At 39.7% G+C, this 20,672-nt stretch overlaps 1 protein-coding gene across 3 annotated transcripts in view; it reads right to left on the reverse strand.

Moving 5' to 3' along the window:
* nat16 (N-acetyltransferase 16) overlaps nt 1–14,104 on the reverse strand; it is a 37,028-nt gene extending 22,924 nt beyond the window's left edge. For 2 of the 3 annotated variants that reach the window (XM_044097918.1, XM_044097920.1), the window contains exon 1: nt 13,791–13,954. The gene's annotated coding sequence lies outside the window, so the exon portion shown is untranslated. Of the gene's footprint in view, nt 1–13,790; nt 13,955–14,029 lie in introns of those variants that run through there. The other variant, XM_044097919.1, reaches the window with a different exon arrangement.
* Between the last annotated feature and the right edge of the window lie 6,568 nt (nt 14,105–20,672).

Genomic DNA, 20,672 nt, shown 5'->3' on the forward strand with positions numbered 1-20,672 from the left:
CTTAGCTTGCAGGTAAGTTACAGATATATGATGCCACCTTCTCCACTCTGGTTCTCCTAAATGAAATGAATAAAATACCATCAGGCCTTTAAAGTCTTTAAAGTTTAAAATGTAAAGGTTTTGATGGATCAGAGAGACTGACGAGGTGGTAACAGCAGCATTTTTTATATTTTTTTTGTTTGATTTGTGTATATTTTGCCCATCGCCTGTGACTGTTGCTGGTGAGAAGAGAGTTTCAGGACTCTATAACAGAGTAAAAAGAAATAAAAACTGTTTCAGGTCCAGTTTGTCTGAACAGACAAACTGTCCAGACTTTTGCAGTCTTCCCATGTTGTCCATTGAAAATCAGTGAAGAGCGAAGGCTCATCACTGGGCTCTTGGTGAGTCAGTCAAATGTGGTATTTGAGAATAGTTTGAGTTTCCAGAACTTATTTGTTCTTTTCTTGATCAGAAACCTGTTTTCACAAATTTGAGAGGATAATGTTAATATGTTTTAATTATAAAGCTGTACATGTCAAAAGTTCAAATTTTATTTTCCACTAATCAACTTATCTTTAAGTGTCTATGATCTTTACATTTCAATAATGTGTGGAATAATTGTGTTTTAATTAAAAGTAGAGAGCAAGATTTACACTTCAGTGCATTTATATTGTCTGCAGACCGCTGCTGTCATGAAGTCGGTGAAGAGGAAGAGTTGAGGTGGAGGCCCAGGGTGACAGAGGAAAAATTATTTAATATAGACAGAAATCCAGAAAACACTCAAGAACAGCCAACGCAACATGGAGCGACAACACAGGATCCAGCCAGGAGCAACAATACAGGTGAGGATAAACACAGACTGGAGATAATCAGAAAACTGGAACCAATAGGGAACAGCATAAATTAACCAAAATACAAACACCGAAACCCACAGCTGCATGTAGAACTCACCAGCAGTAAATATTGTGCTGGTACCAATACTGGACTAAAGGAAGCAAGACAGTTGCAACCCTGTAAAGTTTAATATGTAAAGCTTTTGATGAATCAGATAGACTCAAAAGATTGTGATGACAGCAGGTGAGAAGACAAGGGCGGGGGATTCATGTTTGGTCATGGGACCCAAACTTCCAGGTGGTCGCCCTGACAACAGCCAACAGTTTAGGGAAGTCTAAACAGTTCATCTTTCTTCTGTGCCGTTTATCTGGACAGTCAAAAGTAACAAACCGACACAAAATGTTTTTTTTGCCTTCCACAACTCTCACAAGCCATTTATCATGTCTTTGCTATTCCTCTAACACCCTGCAAAGAATTCCTGTGCTTTCTTGTCTTTCACACCTACAAGTAAGCAACAAAACTATATCGATTCATCTGGCAAATCAAACATTCAAATACTAATTACTCACTTCCAGAGCCTCCTCTGAGCCATTCTGTGACAAAATAAAGACTCGTTTTCTTACAACGGACATACAAAATAGTGGGAGCTGTAATTATTCTGTTAAGATTTGGTGCCAATTTAGGTGACATTTTAAATTCATCCTCTCATCCATGCCATTAACACCCGTATGTTCCTCCTTCTCTAATCGACACCAGTTTTTCATTTTGACACGATAAAGGTATTAAGCAATTGAGTGAACTATATTCAGCTAGGATATTTGTTAGCTTCCCCAATTTATCTGATAAATTTGACTGAGGCTCTCAGAAGTGGTTCTCTCTGAAGTTTTCTCATGTTATTTTTGGAGGGCTTTTGTCTTCTGTGCTCGGGGTGAATTTGTGGCCCTCCACTCATGTTGCAATATTTGTGTGTTTCCAGACCCCTCGTACCACTTGCATTTCATAAAAAATTACATCATTGCACATACTTCATTAGTAGTACACCCAATTAGATCTATACTATTTCACTAGAAGTCTCTAATGTATCTTTCTGTAGCTGAATGAGGGAAGCAAAGAAAAAAATCAGGACATACTTAATACAGCAGCAGGCCTTTAAATCTTATCTTACGTATTTATCTATGTACTATGGCTGTGTTTGTTTTCACTGTACTGTTGCTAAGAAGAGTTGAGGGTTCTTAAGGCAGAGAGGACGTGTTTTACCCGTTTCAGTTGTTTTAGTGGTAGTTTAAATGCCATTTATTCCATTTAAAAGCCCAAAGGGAAGCAGTCTAGAAAAATGCAAGAGATGCATCAAGGCCTGCAGTCGACCTCATGTCCAGTTGAATGAAATGGAGATCTGCAGCGTCTCCCTCCTGTTCGTCTGTATGAAGGTAAACATCCCATTTTTTGTCATAATGACACTTTATGATTGATAGTCAAATCAAAGACGAATACGGGGGAGTAGTTATACTTGATTTTATGTAGGTAAATTCCAGAAGTAGCTCCAGACCAGTAAATACAGCAGCTAATGTCCTCCAGTAAACGCTGTATTTACATGCAAGTCCCTTTTTATGCTGCTGTTTATTTTTAAGCATTTTCCTGAAGTCAAGATTTTCACAAGCTCATATTATTTAAGTCATTACTCACCCGCCTTTGCAAGTCCAAAATGCGTCCAACAGCGTTCACACTCGCATCCAACGACACTTTAGATCCCTCATCATTCTTCCTCTGGTTGCAAAACACTTGGATTCACAAAATATGTTGTCGAAAAAAAAAGCTATTTTTAATTTTTTCTTTTAGCACACCAAAATTCATTAAAGTGGGATTTAAATTAATACTTGACAAAAATAACTACCACTATACTGCGGATTTGGAAACTAAATTAGAGGGAAAAAAACCATTTTCTGTTATTTGGTAGCAAAATTAATGATCGTAATTGACCTGGAGGAACAGAAATATGAGGGACGGTGTGAGGAGTAAACCTACAGCTGACTGCATGTGAACTGATTCAATCTAACCTTTATTAAACTAACAATCCTTTACAAGTCAAGCATTTAATGCGGTGACTCATACTGGAACAAAAACGACACAAAAAGTGAATTTTAACAATGACTTCTCTGTTGTCTCCCACAAATAACCTTACAGACCTGATGTACGACTCTGGAGAATTTTGTTGCCTCAGTGTTGGCTAATAAGACTCACAAAATGTCTCGGGTAGCACATTGAGTTTCACTATCTCTGCCATAATAACACTGTTAGTTTTTCGGAGGTTTGCTTGGAGGCATGAGCGTTCGCCATGTCAATTATCAGGTAATCCTACAGCTCAAAACTGCCATTGTTGGGGTACATTTCTCATTTATTTTATTTCTTATTTGTTCCATCCATTATCTGATCATGTCTATCCTGGCAGGGCTGCGAGGGGGGAGAGGTGGGGAACACACTGGACAGGTTTCCAGTCCGTTGCAGGGCAACACGGGCCCAGCCGGGTCTGTGGAAACGCGATCACTTCAGATCAGAGCAGAGCAGAGCTGCTGAAGTAGAGCCAGTGGAAAAGGGGCAATAGTTATTTTATTGTGCTATAAAATCATACTATGTGCCTGGATAGTACATACAGTTATACTGCCCCTTTAATCAATCACATTGCAGGTGGTAAGTCATTACATCTGCACAACATACTCCCATTATTTTGTCCTTTTTGATGATAAGTACATGTTGTGCATATTCATATTCATGCTAAATGGATCGTGTCTGCTGGGATGCTCATTTCGCTAAGGCAATTCTGGTTGCTTCTCCTATCAAGTTTACACCTGTTTTTATACATAAACCTGTTACAGAACAGGCCTCTAAGGCTATAAATACCATCACTGTTATAGCGCCTCAAAGAAACGCCAGAGGTTTGTCCACATAAGTAAGTGTCAATAAATGGAAATAATCAATTCAAATATGTATTGATCTGTCAAAACCTAAAGTCACAACTGAAACTGAACATACAAAATAGTCAGCTATCACTTGTTAACCAAAAGCACCACAAATGACAGAGAGCACACCATTCATCTCTACTGATAAAAGTATAACACAGTGATGTCCAAAGTTGGTCCCCAAGGGCCACGATCCTCCCCGATTCAACACAAGTGGATCTAATGATGGATCTTTAACAGGCCTCTGTAGAACGTTGACAACCTGAGAGGGAGAGAACTTAAACATGGAACACCCGAGTGTCAGCATTCTCCTCATCCCTCCCTGTCTAGCTCTCTTTAATCTTTGAGGTATTATTAGGTATTATTCACAGCAGGAAGGTCCATTAGTCCGCTCGTTTAGTCCAGACCAAAATCAGACTTTATTTCTTTCGTTTGGTGTGGTTTGCTTTCACAGTGCACTTTTTTGCAATTAAACTATACAGTAGTAAAGCTGTGTAGCAGGGGTCACCAAACTCGGTTCTCGAGGGCCGGCATCCAGCACGTTTCAGTTCTCTCCCTGGTGGCACCAACAACCTTTTCAGCATGTCAATGTTCTTCTAAGGTCTTCTAACGAGCCATCATCTGATTCAGGTGTGTTAAACCAAGGAGAGAACTAAAACATGCAGGAGGCCGGCCCTCGAGGACCCAGTTTGGGGACCCCTGCTGTATATAGTGTAGTATGTAGTGCATGCTATTCAACGACTTCAGTTCAACATCTAATGCCATCATTCTGGAGAAGCTCAATGTAAAGCTACGTAACCTGGGATTTTTTTCAACATCCATCTGCCTTCAGATCAGGGACTTTCACAGGTGGTGAGAATAAGGAACCGAACAGCCTGATCCTCCTACAGGCACACCACAGGGCTGAGGACTTAGTCCGGTTCTATTTACACTGGTCACCCATGACTGTGTGGCCATCCACTCATCTAACAGGGTTCTGAAGTTTGTTGAAACCACCATAGAGGGGCTGATAACAAACAATGATGAGGCCGTCTACAGAGGAGATGCAGCGCCTGTCCCAGTGGTGTTCCGTGGACAACCTGGTGTTCAACACACCAAGATCAAGGAGATCATAGTGGACTACAGGAAGTCCAGGAGGACAGTGCACATACCTTTTATCATTCAAGGGGAAGGGATGGAGTACGTGGACAACATCAAATTCCTGGGCGTTCACATCACCTTGGACTTGATCTGGTCGTTGACCACATGTTTTCTGACAAGGAAGGGCCCAACAAAGACTCTTCTTCCTCAGGTTACTGAGAAGGGCTGGATTCCCTGCTCAGTTAATCAAAAAATCCTGCAGAGCCACAACTGAGAGCATCTTCTGCCTCAGTATAATTGTGTAGTACAGCGACTGCACAGTTCAGGACAAAAAGGACATGGAGCGGGTGGTGAAAACTGCCCAATGGATCGTGGGGAATCAGTTACCAAACCTCGACTTAATATGTGCTGGCAGACTGCAAAGGAAGGCCAGTCGTATTTCTGTTGATCACACACACCCACAGCACAAACTGTTTGTACTGCTGCCGTGTGGGGAAACGGTACAGGTACATAAAGACAACAACCACGTGGCTAAGGAACAGCTTTTCCCCCCCCAAGAACTGTGAAATTCATCCGTCCACCTTCTGTCCCCTCTGCAGAAACAATCACACCCATTTGCTTCACTTTAAGGACTTTATATGTTCTAGAAACATAATGATATATAAAAGATATATGTCTCATAATTGTAAACAAAGCCACCGAGGAGATAATAATTACTCTGATTGGACAGAAAAAACAGGGCACAGACCTGGAAATAAAACAAACATGGAACTTCTGTGAGCTGCAATTCTGTTATTACTAGCAATCCCATTTTGAATGTCAAGCGCAGCTCATTCAGTGCAAGTTTTTGTGATGTAATATTTCTAATTTTGGAACAGTGTCTGAAGCCGCACGCTGCAGGCTGAATGAGACAGTTTCCTCTACGCTTCCAGACCCACAACATCCTGACAGCAGGAGACAGCAAGTCAGGTATGATTTCAGTACGATCAGTACATGCAGTGGCAGCATTCGCATCAATGAAGGGCGAATTCTTCCCATGATGCAACAGTGGATTGTGAAGTATAAAAAGGATGGTTCTGATTGAGGCAGGTCTGAATTCACACCAGGAGCAAACCGTGCAGGAGTTAATGTGGAGAGCGGACCGAGACAACCTCAGAAAGAGGGTTTCAGTGCAGCCGTTTGGTCTGCTCTGTGGTTCCCTTGAACGTATTCACACAAAAAGTTATGAACCAATGAGGAAACAAACTCTGCTGTTTAAATTGGACCAAAAGTGGCAGGACAGCCTACAATGCTGTGAAGTAAAAGTATCATCAAACATTTGCTAAAACTGTCCCTGTTTTGGACAGATGCTCCAAGATCTGATGTGGTGTCCAGGAGTCCTTTGAAAGCCTGTTCATGTATTGAGACTTCTGATAAAACTATCCAAGACTATAATGTGCTAACCAGCCCTTTCTGTTCATTTCAGGTTGAAATAAAGGTCACAGTTTTTGTATTTTTATCGATAAGACCCGTTACGACATTTCTTTTGTGCATGTATTTGTCTTAACACTCCTTTCTCTTGCCTTGATTACAAGAAGCCATTATACTTTGTTTATCTTGTTTTCCTGTGAACTGTGTTCCCTTAGCAAAGCTGCCCCATTTTGGCCACCTTAAGCAGATATTCAGCTATTGAGGTATCTGTTTCATGTTTTAATTGTATTTTGTCTTTTAAAGCCAGTGCACCAACTGTTGTACATTTGTCAGAATATAAACAAGAAAGGAAAAAGATGTGCATGTTGGTCAGAACAAGAATTTAATCACCAAGTACTCCCCCTGGCGTCCTGCATAGCATACTGGCCACAGCAACGGTGAAAGCCACTGATTAGAAGAAAACTGTAACCACGTCTAAGTCCAGCCCACTGACACAGTACACCAAGCAGAAACAGAGGAACTAGAGACCAGTGAGTATCAAATCCACTGTCCAGATGAAGTCAAATTTCCTGAAGAACATGAGAAAGATGGCCTTCAAAAATCCAACACTAAGTCAATGTTCCAACGACCCCTGCAAACAATTTAAAAAGAACTAGTCACATGACGATGGCCTCAGTCAGGACCCAGTTCTGAACTAAGACTGAACAAACAAAATGCAGTCAAGCTGAAGAATAAAAACTTTAACAAATACAGTACTAAAAAAATCAGTCTGAAATAATACGTTTTTTTCATTTAATCTGTTGGCATACATTTTCAGTCATCAAGAAACATCCTAGCACGCAAAAGGTGCAAGGATGCTAAATCTAGGAAAGAGAGACAACAAAATCCATCAATTCAACTTTTTAAACATTTACTTAAGACAGGAATCATAAGACATGGCTAATATACTATTGCTATTCATGGTTTTGTTTAAATTATTGATCAATTTGCTCACTGTTTTCTAAATTTACTGGTTGTTTGGATCTTTAAAGGGGCAGTATAATGTGTTTTCCAGGCACATAGTGCAATTTTATAGCACAATCAAGCAACTATGTTGTTATAAAAATGCTATATATATTTATATATATATAATATAATATTATAATATAATATCCTAATTTAACGCCTTGAAATTGGGCCTGTGTCTCTTTAAAAACTCCTGCTCTTTCTGACACTCCGCCTTCAGGAAGTCATCACTACATGGCTCCTCTATTAACCCTTTAATGATGTCTTTACCAGCGTCACTGAGACATGGCTCTTATGAAGAGCCCAGCAGATGTGCAGTTCCATCAGGTGTTTGCTGATTGCTGCTGGCTAGTCTGAAGGAGCAGAGTGGGGGCGCTGTGTGGGGGAGGGCTTCTCCAAGGAGGAGTTTCACCCCAAAGGCGGAGCTAGACCCAACCAGGCATTTTTCACAGCTGACTGGTTGCCATGGAGATTAAGGGATTTCTCAGACATCCACGAATCAAGGCAACATGCCATGTCCGCTTTTGATGAGGGAAAACATAATAACATGATGGAAGCTCAAAAAAAGGTCAATTTTACATAATACAGCCCCTTTAAAGAAATAATAATAAAACAGAATTGTACAAAGCATCATCACATTTATTCAGTCAAAGGTAATAAGATAAATTGTTAAATAAAGGATCTTCAAATGAAAATCAATTGAAAAGAAGCAAATCTTACATCTTTAAGAAGCTTCAACTATAAAGTATTTTAAAGAATAAAATGACTGAATGCCTATGCCAAATAATTTTTTTGCATCAAAAAATTCACCTGGAGATTGTAACAATGTTTCAAGCTGCCTTATGCTTGCATTCGTGGGAATAATTTATTGCTCTTTACATTTCCATCTTTCTTTCTACATTGCCACACTGCAATGTAGCAGCGCAGCAATGTCTTTCAGTAAAAGACAATGAAAGGAAAGAAGGGACAGGAAAAAAAAACCTAATCAGTGTTGTAGAACGGAGTAGATATCTACTGTGAGGTAATTATTTTTTCCCCAGTTGACTCGAGACTTTTATTGACGGTGCTGAAAAACCCGATCTCTTTAAAGATTCTCCCTGGGGAAATTATTTTTGCCTTGACCGTCCCGGTGGCTTCCAGCCTTGTAACTGTGGGGATTGTGATGGAGGATTTATGGTTCAGTCCCCACTGCAGCCAACTCCATGCAGAGACTCCTTCTGTGGTATTGCTACTTACAGTCACCTTCAATGAACTACAGTAAGGTTCCCCATGGCGCTCGCTTGTCAGATTAAAATAACACGCTTTACTCTGGTATTGCGCTTGTCCATCTGAAAATGCGTCATTTATTGGTTTGAAGTAATACTTCATCTAAAATCTTTTCTTTGCTACCATAACCAAAATAAAATCAGCATAATTAGCAGAAATATAATCTTTAAAACATAAAGATAATTTGTGTCTCACTTACTGAATTAAGCCTCTGAACTTCTCAATAATATTTTTAGATTTTAAATGGGTCTGTATAGAATTTGTGATATGTATAATATAATATTTATATTTCAGAACATGTTTCTTTTGCATCGTTGGACTAAAACTGTAAAACATTGTTATTTCTATCATATAACCGCCAAAGCCAAATCAGAACTTCCACATTTTAAGGCCTAGTCCAAACCTCATGTCACATGTGTCAAACAAATCCAGCCACCAGAAGTTCCTGTGTAGAAACAGAACCTTCAATATTACAGTCGTCTGCTTAAATATTATTTTATCAGTCAAATCAGCAGTTTTGTCTGCATACAACCTTGATATCATTTCATTTCAAAACGTTCTCTTGAATGCAGACAGCTATTTATTAACATTTCAACAGTTTGTTAATGTTTTGCCGATACGTTCCGCTATAACTGGCCCTTTGAGGTCATTCTCCATCTTGATGTGGGTCCAAATGAAATCGAGTCTGACGCTCTGTTTACTGTCCATCCATTAAGACGCTCCTGGTGTTTTCATACACACCCTGCTGATCCACCACAGGCTGCTACTCTGATTCTTACAGTATGTATCATTACTCAATCTCATGTGTAGTAAAAAAATAAATCAAAATAGATCAGGCTGGTAGTGTAGGTGTTACTGTAAAGAAATGTTATGGTCTTGTTAACTTTTTAAAATCTAATTGGTCCAACTTTTCCAGGTCAATAATGAACATGACAGATCCTCGCTCTGTAATTTAAGGCTGGAAAACATCCAAACTATCCAGTCACATCAGGGCTGTCCACTGAGTCCTCTGCTGTTTGGTACGGAGCACAGGGTCTCCCTTTACTCTTCTGATCTGTTTCTCTTTCACTCATTCAGTCTCACTGCCTTCTGTTCTGTTATTGATCCAGGAATCTGGAAAATATTCAATCTCATTAGGTTCCAATCTAACAGAAAACAGGAGAAATTCTCTGAAATGATCTCATTTCAACTCTTTTTGAATGCAGGATTTCTATGGGGGGGGTTTTTCTATGTTTTTTATTATTATTTATTTTAATTTATTTTTTTGCTTTATACCATTGTAAGCAGAGGTGGGACCAAGTCACTGTTTTGCAAGTCTCAAGTCTTTGTCCTCAAGTCAAGTCTCAAGTCAAGACAGGCAGAAGTCGAGTCAGGTCGCAAGTCGTCAGCTTGGAATTTCAAGCCCTTTCAAGTCGTTTTTTTTTTTTTTTTTTTAAATAATGTTCCAACTCATTTCACTCTCAGCCAGAATAGTTACCAACATATACATGACTGTTCAGCTTAACATGGATAATGAAACACAGTGCTTTTTAATAACAAAACAAAATATTCATAGGAAAGAGAATAGAATCATATTTTTAATGGAACGTGGTGGAGGGAGTTCCTTGATCTAAAGTCCCCAGCAACTGGTCTCCCACACAAATAAAGCCCAGTGGTTTTGAATTTGGATGTGATGGTAAAATAAATATCTCAGTCCAAGAGGGGTTACATCTACAGCCAACTTCACATCTCAGTATTGATAAAAACATGTTGCCTGAATCAAACTGGCCACAGTCACTAACCAAGACACAAAATTACTTGTTAAATAACCATCCAGAAACACTCAGAACTACCCCACTGTGTAACGTTCAGGATCCTTACAATTGCAAATTCTTTCACCTTCACAGCAATTTCTGAAGGATAGCAAAATTACTGGATTTGATTTGTTTTCTAGCAAAATTGCACCACTTGGAGATGGTATTTCAACGGCCGTCACGTCGCCTGTCATCATGGAAAAATTATATATAATGGCAAAATAATTTATATTGCTATTTTCGGGCTGCACAGTGGCACAGTTGGTAGAGCTGTTGCCTTGCAGCAAGAAGGTCCTGGGTTCGATTCCCGGCCCGAGGCCTTTCTGCACGGAGTTTGCATGTTCTCTCCGGTGGGTTCTCTCCGGGTTCTCCGGCTTCCTCCCACAGTCCAAAAACATGACTGTCAGGTTGATTGGTCTTTCTAAATTCTCCCTAGGTGTGTGTGTGAATGGTTGTGTGTCCTGTATGTCTCTGTGCCCTGTGACAGACTGGTGACCTGTCCAGGGTGAACCCGCCTCTCACCCGGAACGCAGCTGGAGAGGAACCAGCAACCCTCCTGACCCCATTAGGGACAAGGGTGAACAGAAAATGGATGGATGGATGGATTGCTATTTTCACCCTGTGGTTTGTACTATAAAATACCTATTTTTCTTGTAGTTTAACCAATTATCATTATTTCTTCTTCAAAATCGTTGAATTTTCGCATTTTCCCATTCAAATGCTCGAAAATGAAGTTGATGAGGCAGCAGCGAGCTGAGCCTCACCTGGGATTGATCTTGAAGATTTGCATGTTTCACTCCGTTTTTGGTTGGATGTTTCATGATTGATGCACCCAAAAGAAATTACTCACAATAGCATTTATGAGTAATGCTCCTGTGAGCATTACATAAAAAAACTCTCTGCTTTGAGCGTTTTTTCGTATCTTGTTTTTTTCATCGCATTCTGTTCATTTGATTGGTTGTGGTGCAGCTTATGCACACATACATACTGTGGAATGTATGTCTGAGTATGGAAAAACACAGGGAGGGTCTGCACGTGTTAATACGTAATGAGTAAAATGAATTAATGGGGCCACTTCATAAATAATATGTGTTTTAAATTTTAAGATTTTGAGTAAGATATCGTCTTTTCAAGTAAACAGCTTCACATCAAGTTAAGTCCCAAGTCAATGGTGTGAAAGTCAAAGTCAAGTCCGAGTCTTTGAGCATTTTTTCGAGTCAACTGACATTTGTTCCTGGTTACTGGTCTGTTACTGTCTTGGCAACATTTATGATGGAACCATCAAATTTACTCTGGAACTAGGTTGTCCTTGTGGGCCTTTTTTTTTTTAAATCAGTCTGATTATTTTTTCAGTTTACAACTGTCACCTTGTCAAGCTGTCATATGTGTGTCTTAACAAGAAAGATTTTTTAGGAATTGTTAAGGGAATGAATTACCGTTACTTAAGAACGCTTGTTACAGCCTGTGGGACTGAGGGAGGGTCACATTCTAGCAGGATAAAAACTCTAAACATACAGTAGTCAAGAGTTTAATGGTATCTTGTACATCAAATTAAATTATATGTGTAAGAATATATGTGACATATTATACCCTAGACCAGTGGTCCCCATCTTTGGAGTAAACCACCTGCAGCAGCGGACAATCCCGCCGCCCCATAAGCAGGCAGTTTGGTGTCACAGGATCTGGATCTCTTACATCGGATGAGACGTAGCCCAGTGGCTTTGAGTTGAGCAGAACAGAAGAGGTCTTCTCTTCTGGAGAGAACAGGCTGTGTTCCGACTGTCGCATACAGCGCTGTCTTCACAGAGATGATTTCTCGCTCCCACACACCTCCAAAGTGAGGACTGATCAAACACTCAGCTTTATTTCAAGATCTAAACCTCTTGGACATGTTAAATTAATAGATTTGCTCAACAGTTTGTTTTTATGTTCTTAAAAAATAAAGAATAATAAATAAAAAATAAAACATCAGCACATCATTCAGCAAGTTAGACCCAGTTTAGGAGCAGCAGGTCCAGTCCAACCTGAATTTAAAAGGAGAAATTGTCTTTTTTTTTTTTTCTGTAAATGTTCTTTTAGTCAGTAAGTCAAAAGTCAGAAAAGCCAAATTTGTTAGAATCAAAGTGAAAAGTGACAAATAAAAGATTAAACCTGTCAGATTACATTAAATTAATGGGATAATTATTACATTTATGAAGCATCTTTACATTTTTTTCCTTCAAACTTTGGTAGGTTGTTTTTTTTTTTTTTATTCAGATTTATCCAAATCTGGAAAATAACAGAAGCAGAATTCACACATTTCCAGAAGTTACAAGACTGTATGAATCCTGAGAATATGCAGGACTTCTACAGCTCAGAGAAAAAAATGAAAATTATTGTTTATTATTTATTACTATTGTAAATGTCCAAGTTTCAAACATTCCATGTTGTTCATACAGCGGTATGCAAATGGACAAAATGTCTACCTAACAATGAGGTTTATTAAGTCACATTTTTAATTTAATGTTACATTATTTTTTTTTAAACGTTTGGAATATTTATGTGCAGAGGTCACACCAGTCCAACCCTGCAAGGTCACATTGAACAAATTGAACTAGCATCGACAATTATTTGGAAAGACCTAAACTGATTTCTTCTTACTGAGAATAATAATTAAAAAAAATTAAGCAAGTACTTTCTAAAAATAAATCTGTTTCCAACTAAAGCTGCCTTCCTCTGTTTTATTAAACTTTTTTTTTTTTTTTTTTTTTTTTTTTTTAATAGAGTTATTGTACATCAGTGTTAAAATGTTAACACTTTTAGGTAACTGAAACAATTTTTTTATTGTGGACCCTTTAACTATTAATTAATTATTGAATATTCATTTGGATTTCGCTGACGTTACTACACCTGTCAACTAACAAGCATACTCAGGCTTTCCCATCCATACAGCTGAATGCCTGGTTCGCAAAAACAGTCAGTCAGAGCGGCTACGCAGAGAGACGTAGAAAGACATCTTTTCTGGAGATTCGGACATAATGTGGAAGAAAAAAAAACCCCAAAAAAACCAACAAGCATCCTGGGCCATTTCTGTCCAACGCGCATCCGTTTTGACAGGGGAAGAGTGTCCCGATGGCCTAACTATAACTTCTTATTTGTCGCTCTCCCATGAAAACGGGGGCAGAGAGAAAGGATGGCTTGAACAGACCTGAAACGACCGTAGTGACCCAAATTCCAATTTATGACCTTAAAATGCAGAAACGCGTTCAACTGATGGCGACCGCGTTTCTGACGTGGGAATGATCGCAGGCTGCTGCGGCGGATGAGATGGGATGAGTTCGGAATGAAAGCACTTTGCAGAGATGCTGCAGTGATGATGCTATGGCTGGTAATTTTCCCTCTCGCAGCCAGGCCTTCTAGGACAGCGCTGAGCCATCAATTCTCTCTGACCCGATCAATGCTCCGCAGCCCGCCGCTGCTCGGCTCTTACCGCGGATGGTGGCCGGCGGCGGTGTCCTCGGTGTCAGATGCCGGAACAGACAGAGTGGTGGACGGGATCGCAACGCTGCACGAAGCTCACCGTCCCGCTGATGAATGAGGAGCAGCAGTCACACCGGTTCTGTCGGAGAACCACCGGAGACATTAGTCACAAGCCCCGCCCACTGCAAGCCCCTACGTCACCGTGCGAGTGACGCTTCGGGTTCTCAGTGTTTCAATGTCATTCAATACCAAAGCAGTCATCCACTGACCAGACCCAGACCGTGCTACCGACACCGGGACCGGGCCCACCGTCCTGCATCTCTGGTGTAAATGTTGCCCCTGTGCAAGGACATCTAATAAATTAGATATTAAAAATGCAAATATTAAAAACTGGAAATAATATTGTTTTATAAATGTCTGCTTTACAAATAAAAGCTGCATCTCGTTTTTTATTTCTGTATTCAGAAATGAAGTCTTTAGTTTTTCATTAAAAAGTTAAATGAAATTTTAACTCCATACTGGGACAAAACAAGCATTTAAAAAAAAGAGAGAGAAAAAAAAACGAGCTATGGTCCCCAAAGCCGAGGGGAGCTATTGGAAAATATTGCAAAAATAAAAACTTATTTGATTTAGGAGTAGATGTAATAACACAAATACAGGTTTTAAAATGATTCAAATTCAACGTCAAGCGAACAAGAAGAGATGAAGAAAAGCCTTTCACATAATTAGGAAATCATGATTCACAAAACAAATTGTGTGTGAACCAAAAAAAAACAGAAGCAAGATTTCCGCCATGTGCAGAGTCATAGGCATAACTTCCTGAAGGACTGGTGTGGACATGTCCCCACCAACTTTGGCATGAAGGGCAGGGGCGGAGCCAGACAGGGTCCGGGGGTGCACTGCCTCCCCCCCCCCACCCCCCACCCCCCCCCCCACACACACACACACACCCAGACATCTGTTCGGCCCCCCTATGCGCCCCCTGATGACTGACATGTAACAGCTCCAGGTCATTCCTATACATTATATGGAATAAGGGGCACCGTAAAGAGGGGTGGAAAGTTAGGACAATTCCAAGGGCCCTTGACAGACAGGGGCCCCTCAACAAAATTGTTTTGTTTTTTTTCTTCATAGAAATAGAAAATAAATTGTCAATTTTTATCAGTCAAAAATAAATGTCCCCACTCCCAGAACAAACCTCACACATTCCAATTGCAAAAGAACCAAAAAAAAAAAAAAACTGAAGAAGGAATGGCGCTGTGACAATGTTCATAGTTTGGAGCAGAAGTCGCATTAGATTTTTTTTTTGTTGTCCATCAAAGAAAAAAAAATCATTTTATTTCCATTCTGTAGTGATCAAACAAAACCTTTCGCTTTTTCTCTGCAGCGAGAACGTCTCTGAAATCAAGTAACATTTCACCAAATGAAGTGATTAGATGACAGCAGAACTCTGATCGTTTCCTGATCCCGCATTCGATCCCCTCGGCGGGAGAAGAATCCCGCTGAAGCGGATCAGCTGCGCTGGACTCTCCAAAAATCTCTGGTCCGTTAAAGGGTCCAGATCAGAGACTATACCGACAGAAATTGTTCAAGATGTTTTCTCTGCGTAAAGTTGAAACTGTCTGCGCACCAACTGGTCAGCTGCGCTTTATCAGTCTGGATACGAAACCAGCAGACTGCTGTCTGTACCGAGACGAGAGTGAGGAGGGAATCCGACATATTACTTCAGTTAAGTTTTTACTGGTTTCGTTTTTAGACCACCATTGTCATCTGATGTGTGTAGAGTAAAGGTGGAGCATTTATGCGCATTTCGTGTCCCAGCGCACTGCCCTTGTTTCTGTCTAACCTAACGGACATCTGTTCTGCACTTTCACTTCTTTCCTTCCTCAACAGTCAGCTGCTGCTATACTCCCCTATTTACACTATAAGTAGATCAAGTAGATCACACGTTCTCTTTAGGTTTTCTGTGTGCTGAAAACTCATTAAATGTGTGCTCATTAGAAGACCGAGCCAGCATAAGACAAATAATTCTGGTCCGACCCGAACTATTTTTACCCTTCAAATTACAGTCATATTAACATCGGCTATTTAGCCACATTTTTATGCGGTTTAGTTAATATTCACCTAGTTGAATCCTGATCTCATCACACATAAAGCAGATAAATGCATCTCACCTTTTCTCCGTGACACAAACCACTGACTGGGGCCCCAATGACTTATAGTAAATGAAATTAAATGACTCCACTTAAATTAGCAGCACTTCCCCTGCTGCGGTCTGAACGCTCAGCCTCACAAATTCCTCCTGGTCCCATCTGCAGAGAAATCTGCGCTGGTTCATCAGTCAGTTGGATCTGTTTGATCCAAACCGATCAATTGAACTCTGCGTGGTTTTTTTATCCTATTCGTGGTTAGGGTTAGAGTACTCTCCCTCTCACAAACACATACAGGTCCGCTCCCTATTTTTCTTCTGTCTCACTGTGTTTCTGAAGCAAACATTTCACCAGGGTTGGAATATGAAAACTGAGTATGTTAACCCTGAACAGAAACTCCAGGCTAACATGTTAGCCTGTTAAATGAGCCTGCAGCTGCAGCTCATCCAAACTGCTGCTGCCGCAGTCCTTACCAACACCAGGAATCACCATTATGTTGTTGACTGAAGGAGGAAGAATATTCGCCTTTGTCAGAAGGGAAAAGGACCAGCTGGTAACCCAAGGAACATTCAGCTGAGGAGAGGCTGGTATCCATAGAGACCAGCTGGGTGTAGGTTCTGGTTCTGTGAACAGAATAGGTTTTGGTCTTCTCCAGAATTAATGTTTTTAAGGCCACCAAACCTGGGGAATTGATTATGTTCCAGGATGACATGTGAATACACACACTAGGCTTCTCTATACATCTCCAGTTTAAAGCCTTTCCTGAACCAGAAACAACATCACAATTCTTGGGCTGACAGAAAATGAACTGGACGGCTGCGTTATGGTCCAGAGTTTTTAGATGGAACCAAATTCTGCTTTTCATTTGGAAATCGAGGTCCTGGGTCTGGAGGAAGAGTGGAGATGCACAGAGCCATGTTGCTAGATGTCCACTGTGAAGTTTCCACAGTCTGGTGGTTTGTGGGGCCACATCATCTGCTGGTTCTGGTCCACTGTGTTTTCTGATACATTGACGCTGTTTATCTGGAAATCCTACAGCGTTTTATTCTTTGCTGATAAGTTGTGTGGAGATGATGGTTTTATTTTTCAGCCTTACTTGGCTCTGTGCACACGCTGCCAAAGGTACCAAAAGCTGCTTCTGTGACCAATGTGTTCCTGCTTTTGACTGGCCAGCAAACTCCGCTGAGCTGAACCCCACAGAAAATCAATAGGCTGTTGTCAAGAGGAAGACGAGAGACACCTGACCAAACATAGACCAAACATAGATGACCTGAAGGCAAGCAATCTGGGATTCCATCTACACAGTGCCACAGGATGATTGCCTCAATTGTTCATATCTTTGTTTTTTCAGTTTCATTTGGTGTCCAGGTGTTTGTTTTTGCATACACCTTTCATGATCTGTCAAATCTTCTATAATTTCATGGCTTCTCACATTTTCAGGATGTGAAGAGACTTCAGGATTTCACTCAATCTTTTTTTTATTTTATTTTCACCAGTGAGTGTGAATCAATGAAGATGTGAAAAACCTACAAAAAAACACACACAAAATGTTTTAACAGACATTTTAAACATTTGGTTTAAAGTTAATAATTTATCTTAACGACCAATTCAATTTTTGACCTTAGACCAGGGGTGGACATTCCTGGTCCTCGAAGGCCGGTGTCCTGAAACTTTTAGATGTGTCTCTACTTCAACACACCTGAGACAAATGATGAGGTCATTAGCAGGACTCTGGAGAACCTGACTGCACTTGGGAGGTGATTCAGGTATTGGATTCAGGTGTGTTGGACCAGGGAGACATCTAAGAGTTGCAGGACACCGGCCCTCCAGGATCAGGAGTGCCCACCCTTGCCTTAGACATACATTTCTTTCACAATCTTAACCATAAATTCAACTTTTAAATCATTGAATTCTGTGTTTTGGTGAATCAAACAAACCCAAACATTTTATAATTACATTTTTTATTTTCCTCAGGACATAGGTTTTACATTAAATATCTTAATAGAGCCAAACTGTAAAAAACCAGCAGCGCAAACTGTTCCTTCAATAAATTCTGCACTTCTTTTTATCAAATGCGAAACCAAAGTCATATTACATTTCAACTGACTCCAGTGAGCAGCTTACCAGTAGTCCTTGTTTAATCCAAGTCCTTTTCCCATAAAATGCTGCTTTGGAGACTTTCTCTGTCTTCCTCAGCTCTGTTGCAAAACCAGTCAAATGTTTGGTGGATTCCTTATATTACCTGAGTTGAGGGTGCTGCTGATTGGACCACATTTCTTTCACCTACCGAGAAGTGCTGCAGAGTGCCACCCTAAAAGTGTGTGTTTATGCACACACATCTGAACCCATGAGCAGATCTGCACAGCATGATCCACAAGACACCTCACTGCTCCTGTGAAGCCTCTCCTGCTGCAGTACATCGTGGTGTTTCAGCAGTGTGGTGTACAACAGCAGAGTAAACATATGGAACTATGACTTCACAGATTCCTCCTGATCAGGAAATCATGATCGACTATCTCTGGCCCCCTTTTAGGGCCCCGCGATGGACCTTGGGGTGTCACACTACACTGTAACAAATTGCCCTGTATTTTTACAGTGAAATGCTGGCAGCAGGGTTGCCAGCATTTTACTGTTAATCATACAGTACCCTTACAGTAATCAACTTTACAGTGTATTACTGTCACAAAAGAAATCTTTTGATTACAGCACATTGCTGTTTTTATCAGATTTACAGCAGACTACTGGCAGCTGTGTTGCCAGTATATCACAGTTTTTCTATGGTATCATTACTGTTGAATTCACATACAGGCTTACTACTGTAAATTTCCAATACAAAATAGAAACATTAAAAAAACACTTAGAAAATGTAAGTTCCATCATGTCAACCAACATTTATTTGGGGAAAAAAAAAAGAACCAACTCAAACATTGACTCATACACAGTCTTTAGTGGGCCACATAATAAAGAAGAAGGTTTTGAAACGACAACGTATGTGTGCCTTAAACCTAAACCTTTTCTACAAGAATGTTGAGGATAAACTGTCCAAAGTAAATCGTATTCTGGAAAAACAGTAAGAAAATCCCCATCTATTTTGTAAAATAAATTTCTTAATAACTGATTTAAAGAGTTTTTGAATAAAGCATGAATTGTGGCCTTTTGATTAGTCTGAAATAAAATCAGTATGAAAGAAATTATGAAATAATGCATTGTACAACTCAGCACACTACTTTTTCAATACAAAATACTACTTTGAGTGGAAGTGAGGAACAATATGATACAACATAAAACAAATGAAATATTTAACTTTCAATCTAAAGCATAGAAAAAAATTGCAAATTTTTGTTTGCTAAAAATTTAAATGAAACATTTAGACTTGAATTTCTTTTAAGGGCAAAATCAGAGCTCCAACTTCAAATGATAAAACAATGAAACAATATTTGACAACACACTGCCAAGATAAGTTAAACATTGTGCCTGTACAGTCAAAATTACAAATTACATCTGAAGAACAGAAAGTGGGAGCCTTAACAAAATTTATGCTATAAATTAAAAGAGATGTCTAAGATTATTATAATCTCTCAAGAACACTCCTGTTCAGGTATAAGTTGCCTTCATGCCTGTATAGTTTTTTGTTTGTTTGTTTGTTTGTTTTTGCGCGGAGGGGCAACCATATTTATAGCCTGGTTAGGAAGTTCTCACTAACCTACATGAAATTCCACTCGAAGTCCATGAGGTTTTTTTAGCAGAGTTGAAACGCGGGGGTTAACAGTGACCGACTTCTTTTGAACAGTTTTTCCTGTCCTCTTGGAAACGATCTTGCCACAGCTGGCCTTGGTCCCTCTTTCAGGGTTGATATCAAGAAAGCGCCTGAAAATGCAGTAATTTCAGATTAGCATATGATGCTTAAGGAGTCAGGGTTTAAGGTGTGCTAGGTGGGAAAGGGGGGGGACGGACAGGTGGACACAAACCTTACCGCTGGATGAATTCAAGTGTACATGCAGCCTCTTCTTGATATTGTAGATTAAAGATGTAGTACATTGAAAACAGTGCAGCAAGCAAATGCCCTCACATACAATATGGCTCTCAAGACTGATCATCCAGTGCCCAGCAGTCACATGGTCTTTTCCACCTGAAAAGTAAAATTAAAAAAGTTCTAACAAGTATTGTGACTTCTACAAATTACCTTTACCATTATTTCTAAAACAACATTCATTTAAAGATATTGTGTTTCATGCATTACAAATAAATCAAAACCTTGTCTCATCTGCATGTTATTGTTGTATCGTATTGTCGTGAAAATCTTAAGCCACAATGAGTTTTGTTTATCTTTGCAAAGTTATGGCCATCTATTAACTCTCCAGTTAGGTCATCTCAAGATTTCTACTGACAACCTTAGAACATATGAGCTAAATCTTAAAAAAAAAAAGAAGTTTGTACAGGCAAATAACTAAGTAACAATGAAAACGGATTACTTTAATTAATTACCTTCTTATCTACAAGATATATCAAATAATGTTATGCTAGCTTCCTTATTACAGCATGACAGATTAACTAAGCTAACTTAGTTAGCTACTAAGTTAACTAAGTTAGTACAGTCTGCTTAAAAATGACAACTGTATGACAGCATCATCTAACAAATAAAGTATGCTACAATTTACCGGATTGGCTCATAAAATGCAGGATTCAAATGGATAGTCCTTGTAAAGAAAATTCTAGAGGTTGCTTCCACATGTCACAACGAA

Source organism: Gambusia affinis, linkage group LG18 (genome assembly GCF_019740435.1).
Source record: "Gambusia affinis linkage group LG18, SWU_Gaff_1.0, whole genome shotgun sequence".
NCBI classification, from domain to species: domain Eukaryota; kingdom Metazoa; phylum Chordata; class Actinopteri; order Cyprinodontiformes; family Poeciliidae; genus Gambusia; species Gambusia affinis.